The sequence below is a fragment of the Ixodes scapularis genome, unplaced genomic scaffold (genome assembly GCF_016920785.2).
Source record: "Ixodes scapularis isolate PalLabHiFi unplaced genomic scaffold, ASM1692078v2 PGA_scaffold18__7_contigs__length_3171195, whole genome shotgun sequence".
Classification (NCBI taxonomy): Eukaryota; Metazoa; Arthropoda; class Arachnida; order Ixodida; family Ixodidae; genus Ixodes; species Ixodes scapularis.
Genome location: NW_024609844.1, coordinates 2,165,298 through 2,175,118, shown reverse-complemented (window position 1 = coordinate 2,175,118; position 9,821 = coordinate 2,165,298). Strand labels below are relative to the sequence as shown.

Below are 9,821 nucleotides of genomic sequence, written 5' to 3'. Positions count from 1 at the left end.
GGCAGCTCGGACGCCTAAAGCTATTCCTTCCCGGATATTTTGCTGCTACGATTCTTTCTAGACGCCTCCCCCTGCATTCCGAAACAGTAAGTGCCTCGGAAACGATGGTTGGCGGCAGCGGTCCCGCGGACAGGCGCCATTTTACCTCAGTTGGGGAAGTCCGTTCAGTTGAACTGAGGTAGGGGAGCTCAGTTGAACTCAACTGTCATTAGCGGTTCGATGACAGTTGGCGCCGCCGTGTAACTCCGGCCGATCGCGATTGAGTCAACGACAGTTGACTCAATGGCAGTTGAAAGCGCCCGTGTAACTAGGGTATAAGACCCCTTCGTGTTCTTGCCTTAGTACGGCGCAGACAGCTTTCCGACGCGTTTGTTCTTAAAATGAACTCCTTCGACAGATCTGGAGATTTGGTTTATCGAAGAGGAACTTCTTCAGTAGCTCGAACCCTCTCTCCCTTCCTTCCTCCCGTATAACCTTCTTCAGCCGCAAAACTTCCTGGTTCTTCTCGGCCTGCATCCACCTGCCCTTAAGCTGCACGCCGTAGAACTTGGAACGCTCCTTCTTTTGGGCCTTGAGGTTGATGCCCGCAAAGTGCCCCCTGCCATAGATTTTTGCCGTGTGCTTGTCCTTTTAAATCGGGTTGTAGTGCGGAGCCGTGTTCTCCGACGCATAGCAGTTGAAGATAAACTTTTTGTGGTTGCAACGCCGCACCTGCCTCTTCTTCCTGAGGATCCCCAGGTAGTGCGCCTTAATGGCCTCGAACTCCTTTTCCTTCTCGTTGTGCTCCCGTGCCTCGTTCCTGTCGTCGTTATCCCGTTAGTCCGGGAAGCGTTCCCCCTCCCGCTCCCGCTTCTCCCAGATCGGCCGCTTACAGCATCCGGGCCGGAATGTCATCTGCGCTGCGCTTAGCATGCTCGAAGAACTGCTGCCGCTTCTTCCTCTTCTCGTTCCCGTCTTTCGACCTCTCTTGGCTTCCTTGTCCTTGAGGGACGGTCTTTGTTCTTACGCCTGTTCTTTGCCGTGCCCCTTATCTTGGTTCTTCTTTTCTTTGCTGCTAGGCCGGGACCGCTTCTTTTTTATTATTATTATTAAGCGTTTCCTGTGCTCTTTGCTCCGAGGCTAGTGGCGCTTCTCGCGTTTCAGACCGTGATCCAACAATTTTTCGGGCTTCGCCGAGTTCGCTACGAACCTGGTCTGCACGCGGTTGTCGCCGTCCGTAGCCATTCGGTCTGGTCTGCATCTCACCAACCTCCAGACATTCAGCCGTGCAACATGGCGCCGAACTTTTTCTTGGATACGATCGGTGGTTTCCTTTGTTACCTGGTGGCGCGACATGATTCCTTCACGTGCCAATTTCGGTACTATTGTTCAGAAATCTATTGGAAAAACCAGTTTTTCCCAATGCTTGTGTACCGGCGTCTTGTACCTCCTGTGGAGGATTTCGTTATGCAACACGTATTGAGACTCTTGTGGTTTTCCCGAGATGTATGTTCTGCCGACGGCACAAAAGCATTTCTTCAGTGATTGGTCATTACACTGAGACAGTTTCTACTTGTGGTCAATTCCCGTGGGCTCGAGCTTCATAACTGGTAGCTTGGAGTGTTTCATCTTGCCGGCTACCATCTCCAGCGCTCCTGCAGAATTAATCTCGGGCTCCAAGACTTCACAGCCGTCTATTATTTTCTCATTAAATACGAGTCCTTCGGCAGTCTCACTTTCTTTGGACATCTGTCTCTCTTCCTTCAGTTAAGCGACCCCCTAAGTCTTCCCTCGTCATTTCACTCTTCATCGGGATTATCGATTCCTCTCACCCCATGAGCATTTCATAACACCAAATCGTACAGCGGGTTATTTCTGAACTTGGCTGTTAGACTGCCCGTAAAATAGGAAGTTCTCACCTCGATCTCTGCCTCTGTCAGATACGTGACAGTCCTATCAAGAATGAAAACCGGACCAAAGATACCAGTTGACTTATAATCTAGAACCAGACCCCTTTTTACAACAACAGGGTTGCAGCCACTGTATCTCAGTACGGTGACCGGTCCACGACCCACTTCTTCTCTCACCTCTGGCGTATTGTCTACGAGAAGCCGTGGAGCCTTTTCTGAGTGCCGCATTTACTATCGGTATCTGTTCTCCGTTTCTCAGTACGATGTATGTCTCTTCTGGATTTTCGCTGTCAGCGATTGTCAACATACAGGATGCCTGAGGAGTCTTGCTACTTTTATCTTCTGGCTTCCATTTACTCATATCTGATTTGTTTCATGGCTTGCCGCACCTCCAGCACGCAGATACGTGTTGAGCATTAAAACTGGTCCAGCATTCTGCGGCTTTATGTCGACTTGTTGCGGAGAGAGCATCGACTCACTCGATCCCTTGGTACGAACCTTCGGCCTACTACCCTCTTTATTACGACCTCCACTCTTATGAATTAGGTCCTCTTCTCTCGAGTTAGTCAAGCTAGTTTTGCCCTGTGCTTCCAAAAAGTGGTCCGCAGTTACCGCCAAACTCACGAGGGTCTTGCAGTCTCTTTCCCTCCGAAATATAGGCAGCCTTGTGCTACATCTTTACAGCGGAGCTGTTCAGGTCTAGTTTCTCCAGGATCGTGTCCCCCGCAAAGAAATGAAGACACCGAGCTCTGGACGCCTACCGCCATCTATGAGCGACGGCGGCAAGCCACGTATCTGGTTGTCGCCGTCGCTCATAGATGGGGCAGCCTTTCCACCCTGGCTGACCAACTTGCGGCCGGCCATTACTTTCCATTGTACAGCTCCGCTGGTCTGCCTTCTTCTCCAGGGTGGAAAGGCTGAAAGTTTTTTTTAAGAACTGCACTGCGATCATGCGATCTCTGAGCCCTTCGAATATCTTATTAGTATCACCCGTTTTAGGCCATCAGTCAAAAGAGCCGAGGACCCAACCTGCGAATTGTCTACCGGCCTCTGCCTCTACTGGCTTGCCCGGCCAAATGTTTCCCGGTAACCTTCTGCTGTGTAGCGGAACCGCTGAAGCAGATCAAGCTTTACTTTTGAATAATCCAAAAGCTCTTCAGGTGTCAACCTGCCAACGACAGTTAAGGCCTGTCCGGTGAGACACAAGCTTAAAGACACCGCCCACTTCTTTGGGGCCAGTCCTGACGGGTCGCCACTCGTTCGAAACGACGGATGTAAGCATCTAGGTCGTGCCTTTTGTCAATTAACGGTGGGATTAATTTATGAGGGCTACAATAACTTGTTTGCCTCCTTGTTTTTTCTCCACTGCCACTATCCTGCAGATTTTCATCTCGACCTGAACTGTTGTTTCCTAGCAACTGAAGACGCAGCTACTGCGCTACCTTTTCTTGTTGGAATCTAGGAGGTTCTTTGTCAGCCATCTCTTGCGCCCCCTTAGCTGCCTCTCTTGCATCTTCTCTCATTCTGAACCGTTCTTTTTGTCAGACTATTTCGTTTCCGACCCACTCGCGGAGTTCTATTCCCGCATACTCAAGCTCTAAGATGTTAAAAAGAAAGATTCCTGTCGAGGACGCCAGATTGGGACGGAAAAAAATAAATAAAGGTATTCTGTAAGGCATGACGGCCAAGTCTTGGAAAGGGACTGAGAAAGTATATTTACATCAAAGACACAGGTTAAGTAGTAGGGCTAAGAGCGAGTTGGTGGTGGCTGGTTTGACTGGCTGGAGGCTCAACAAGCTCACGGCAGCACCAGACAGGAACGCAAGAGCCGTCCGGGCCGGGCACGAGGGCGGCTTCTTTATCTTCCGTCACCAGGCACGCTCACTTGGGGAGCGCCAAAGGTAATTGAAAGAAGAAAAGGGGACGGAGGATACCACGTCCTCACATCCCATCGTAGCCTGAAAAGACAAAGTCTCTTGGTTTAGAGCAAAAGCAACGAACGGCTTGTGTACGGCAAAATAAAACGAAAAGAACGCAGAAGGAAATGGCTATCAACTAATATTTAAAAAAAAACGCAAAAGTTTACCACCAAAAGGACAAGGCTATAGCTAACATCAAAAATATGCAAAATAAAGTCTAACATTCAAACGCAGTCACTTTCACAGCTAACCTCAAATAAAGGTAAATGGTTGACCCTGGAATGGAAAGGGTTCAAAAGTACGCAAAATAAAAGGAAAGAGACGAACACACTCACTCCCCGCCGTATCTTTAAAACCGAGTCCCTTATTTTGCGTGAAGCCAAATTCACAATTACTTGAACAAGAATAAGAACGGCCGGGCAAATATTCAGTCCAACGTATAGTCACAAAAATAGTGAGGTCTTCGCCGAATACGTTGCAAGCGCTGACGACCCTGTGGCAGCTAAGGAGGCGGTTCACTTCTTTTGCTGTTTCATCGGCGGAACGCTGCTGTTCTTCGGGGCTTAATTTCTCTCCTTGGCTTGCTACTTGTGTGGCGGGGCTGGACGGCTCTACTTCGCAGTTGGGCGACTGAATCTCTACTGAGTTAGTCGGAAGAACGTTCAGCTTATTCTGGGACACATGCACTGTCCTGGGTTGGTTAAGAATACGAGATCCCAAACCAGACATGCGGAAGGCTTGAAGGTGGTAGGAGTCAACTGCTCTACAAGGCGGTAAACTTCATTGTACCGGGGAGCGAGCTTGCCATGGGGGGACAGACACTTGACGCTTCACCCATACAAAGTCGCCAACTGTGAAATCATGTGGACTGTGGCTACGGTCGTAGAGTCCTTTACGCAAGGACTGTGCTGTCTCGGTCTTGGCTGCTGCTTCAGACCGTTGATGAGTCATGTCGAGAATACGCTCAACGAGACTAAACTGCTGAATATGGCGATGTAGTTGTAGTGGAAGCTTAGCTACGTAGCCGAACAACAGCTGAAAAGGTGAGAAGCCTGTGCTCGAATTAACTGAAGTGTTAACGGCAAAGGCAGCTTCGTGTAGCTTGGTGGGTCATGCCAAGGGTTCCGATGCACTTAGCTTGCGCAGCACTGTGAGGAGTGTTCCGTTGCTCCGCTCTACAAGGCAATTACCTTCAGGCCGGTAGGCTGAGGAGTATAGTGGAGCTCTATGCTGTGTAGGCGCATGAAGCGCTTAAACTCCGCTGATTCAAAGGCTAAGCCGTGATTAGAGATACGGTGATCCGGAGTTCCATATATATGAAAAATTCGATGCAAGTGTTGGATGACGTCACGTGCAGATGTCGACGATATTGCTGCAGGTGCAAGAAAACGAGTTGCGAAGACTACAACATTGAGGATGTATCGGGCATCATCACTGGGCGGCATGGTCACATGATCCATGGCAATGCTTGAGAAAGGGATGTCCGATGTGGGCATCCTACCGAGGAGACCAACGTTGCGGGATGTGAGACGATTATACTCTTGACAGGTTTGGCAAGGTGACACATATCTTTGAACTGACTGCTCCATGTGCGGCCACCAATAGCGATCTTGCACTTTTTGAACTGTTCGCTGTATGCCAAAATGTCCTGCAGAGTCATGTAGAGCCTGAAGAACTGCTGGATGCAAGACCGATGGAGTGACAACAGCATACGTGCCTGAAGGAGACCGACGGTACAAGATGTTGTCCACAAAGGTGAACTCCGTTGGTCCATCTACATTGGATAAGCTCTGCAGAATGGCGCAGCATTCTGTGTCTTCGTTTTGCAGGGCAGATAGGGACTGAAGGGGCTGTATGGCAGCACATGACAAGTGGGACAAGTGGTCGGCTTCCACATTTTGACGACCTGGGCGATGCTGTAAAAAAAAGTCGAACTCGACCAAGTCCATAAGGGTACACGTAAATCGGCGAGAGTGCTTCGCTCTCTTTGTCAAGCATGCCCCAGTCCAGTTGTAATGTAATCTTTATTGGCTCAGGAGTGCCGTGGCACCGCGGAAAGGCGATAGCCCGTACCATGGAGGCCCGCGGTGCCACGTCTAGTGATGATGATTATGAGATGATATATACAAGGGGGGGGGGGGGGGGGACGACGCGGTCTTCTCAACATCGCAAGCACCGTTGCTTAAAGGTTCGGGGTTTGCCAAGACACTTCTACCAGCTGTAAGAAGCGCTTGGGCAAAGGGTGCTGTCCGGAGGCTTCACCGTGCTGCTGGGAAAGCCTTGGCGGTTCGATGGTGTTCAGGACGACGTGCTCTTCTGATTCGCCGCACGAATCAGAAGTTGTCTCTGATGAGAGTGAACGTCTTACAAACCAGGTAATGACAAAACTTGGTGGTGATTTCCCTATGCACCTCTAGGTATTCCCAGACAATGCAATGGAGCTTTCGCTCATCTGGAGTGAGGGCACGGCTGGCGTAGGAGATAACAACTTTATTGTTATCTTGTACTTGTGAAAGCACCGAACCTAATGCTGTGCCAGAAACGTCAGTTGTCACTGTTGTGGGAGCATTTGGGGCAAAGTGAGCAATGAGGGGAGGCTGGGTAAGAGCTGTGCGGATCGTCTGGAAGGCATGCTCAAACTCTGGAGTCCATAAAAACTTTGCGGTCTCAATGAGGGCTTGCAGGGGGGTCACAACTTTGGAAAAATTCTTAATGAAGCGCCGATAGAAGCTAGCTGTTTGTACCCATGGGAGTACATTCTTCTGATTGTGACGAGTTCGAATGCAGCACACGGCTGCTGCTTTGTCGGGGCCTGGCCGCTGGCCTTCGGTGGATGTAACAAATCCGAGAAACTTAATATGTGGAACGCCATAACGACACTTGTCTAACGAGGCCTTAAGTCCATTTTCAGAAGCAATTTGAGGGCTTCACGAAGAAGTTGCGCAAACGTGTTGAACGACTGAGCATAGACAAGAATACCATCAAGATATACACGAATACCAGACTTGTCGTGATGGGGCTTCAGATCTTGCAAGACTGTCTGCATGATACTGCCGCGCGCGCAGCTGGCCAAGTAGGCAGCGCGCGCGTGGCCTAACGGTTATCGCGCTTGCTTTCCACGCTGAAAGTCAGGGTTCGGTTCCTGGCCGCGGAGGCGCATTTTTGTTGGCACTGTAATGTGATGTTCTGGTGAATTCGAGAACCGTCTTGCTGATTCGAGATTAGAATGTTCCACGGGCCGTACCTTCTACGCCGAACGATCCAGAAAGCCAGGAGGGTACATAAGGGATTCCGCAAGGCGAGCGGAGTCAGTCTCGCCCCAGCGTTCGACTCTGCTGCCACGCCGACTTCGACGCCCGCGACGCTCTATTATTATCTTTTGTACTCTTTTATTTTTAGCACAAGTTCGCCACATTAAACGTTTATTTCTTCCTGTTTATTTCCTGTTTTGTTTTGGTCACCACCCGTGACACCCGGAATGTGGATGGCGCATTTTTCAAACCAGACGGCATCCGAGCCCACATGTATGTGCCGTGGTGAGGGATGAAAGCTGTCTTTTCATAATCCTGGGTGCAGTCCCAGGATTATGAAAGTCCATGGTAGCAAAGTACGCGCATCCAGCGATGTCTTGAATGATATCATCCACAAGAGGCAGGGGGTACACCAGTGTGATCATGCGTTCATTGAGTGGTGCATAGTTAACACACAAACGTTTCTTATCTCCGCGAGACACTACGCTACGACCACTGGAAAAGCCCATGGGCCAAATGCTGGAAGAATAACACCTCGGTCCTGGAGTTCCTTTATCTGTTTTTCCACGAACTGTCAGTCTTCGGGAGCATATTGGTACGGGATACGGCTTTATGGCAAGGCGTTTGGTAACAGGTTAATGCAATGCTGCATGCCTGTGAAATGGCCTAAGTCATCTTTGTAACGGGCGAAGGCTTCATTCTGCTGTGTCAAAATGTCGGCAATGACACTATTTCGGCTGAAAGATAACTGATCGGAGGGCTGGGGAAGATCAGGGTGAATGTCTTTAGCAACAGTACCGGCTATCTGGGCTGGCGGCTCGGCACTGGGGCTATTTAAAGGCAAACGTGGATTTTCCTGGGTGAAGGCTTGCCAGATGGCTGCTCCGGCGACGGCAAGGGCTCTCTCTGTAAGCAGTCTTGTGACATCGTCTGCACTTGTGAATTAAGGCTCGATTGGGTGAGAATTACGGTATTGGACATCCATGGTGCTAGTTTTTGTTCTGCTATGAGAGACAAACCTGTGGCCGTATGCTGGAGCCGGACGAACTGCGGAGGCTCAAAGATCAGACGCGCCTGTGCGGCTCGAAACCTATCGTCACCAATGATGAAGGGGAGGATGTTGTGTTCCAGAACCGCGGCCTGGGCGACTCCCGCGATTGGGCCAATGGTGATCTTAAGTAAAGCTGCTCCCACTGGGAGTACGGTAGTACCTCCTACAACTGCCAGTGGAGGCTCAGTCCAGGGTTGTAGCTTGCGTTCTGGAACAGGCGACTTTGTTACGAGAGCCAGCTTAGAACCTGAGCCTGGGAACGCATCATAATCCTCAATTCCAGTGATGATCGCCAAAAAGAATGGGCACTGCAGTTGAGAGCCTTCAAGGGTTGCTGGAATGGTATGAAGAGCTGGTGGCAATGGCACTGCAGGCATGGCCCTAGCTGCCGACCACGATGCCTGGGCTGACTGACTGGTGTATGTTGTACACTTCAAAGTGAGGTGACCGAGGTGTTTGCAATTATAGCACACCGCTTGGGACAAGTCCCAAGCGGTGTGATACGAAACTACGACGCTAAACCTCCATATTGTGACGAGATGGCTTAGTATCTAGCCTCTTGAAGTCGGTGGGCTGGTCCGCGATGCGTTGACGTGAGGCTGTGGGTGACGGTGACGTCAAGCCATAGCGCTGCGTAGGGTGGGTGGGACATTCGGATCTAGCCGATTTAGGCGAATATGTTCGGTAACTTTATTGGGCAGGAGTAGTCGAAGGGGTTGCCTTGGCGTGCTGGGCGGACATATCCAGGCTCGCACATCTCCCAAGAAAGGTTTAGACGGTTGTTGGTCTGTTGGCTGCCAATGCTGCGACGATATGTTGGTCCCGCATGCCTTGGAGTAGGTTGTCAATCTTTTCCGGATCGCTGAGGGTTACCGGGCAGCGTTGGATGATTCTTAATTTGTCGAAGGCGAACTGATGAAGGGATTCGCCAATCCCTTGAGTCACGTCCATGACGCGTTCCTGCCTGAGGATAAGGGTCCATTCTGTGATGAATGTCTCTTTGAAGGCGTCTCTCCAACTTGGCCACGTGTCGTATTGGCTTCCGAACGCGAGGTGCCAGTTTCGTGCTGTACCTTTCAACTTCCTTGCTGCGATGAGCCGGGTGGTAGCGTCATCCCTTGAGGCTAGTTGTTGGACGCGACGAACGTACTCCAGCCATTCTTTGACGTTTTGCTTTGGCGAGCCCTCGAACTGTGGGAGGGACGCGGACAGGTCTGGTAGCGTTGTAACTGTCGTTGAAGGACGAGGCAACTGCTGCAACAAAACAGCAAGGTTTTGTAGCGTGATGGAGTCTAGTGCCAAAGAGCCAGCGGCAGAGGCCGACGCTTGGTGCAGGCTAGGCGAAGATTTGCGGCGCGCCTCGATGTCCTCGGCAAGTCGCTGAATGAGGGCTCCCTTTGAGCCGGAAGTGCCTAGCTCACGTGCAGCGAGCTCTTCCTTAATAAGCTCGACGCTTAGACACGGCATAGTTCTTGCGTCTAGTTCACTCCAGACAATGCCGGGCATGACTGTGTCGTGCAAGGCTTACCAAGGAGGTACGAAACGTTCCGCTCACCAGAAACCGCCGAGACAAAGCGCGTTCTTAACGCTTTGCGAAGACGCGAGGGGCGGGAGTACGTCATTCCGAAGCTTCCAAAGTTCTTGTCGAGAACGGTTGCAGGTGTTTACGACGGGGCGTAGGCGGAACCAGGCGATTCGACGCACGGCTGGC

The 9,821-nt window shown here is 50.8% G+C and overlaps 1 pseudogene; it reads right to left on the bottom strand.

Annotated features, from left to right (window-relative positions):
* Positions 1 to 7,304: 7,304 nt before the first annotated feature.
* LOC120836431 lies at positions 7,305 to 9,577 on the bottom strand (annotated as a pseudogene).
* Positions 9,578 to 9,821: the final 244 nt, after the last annotated feature.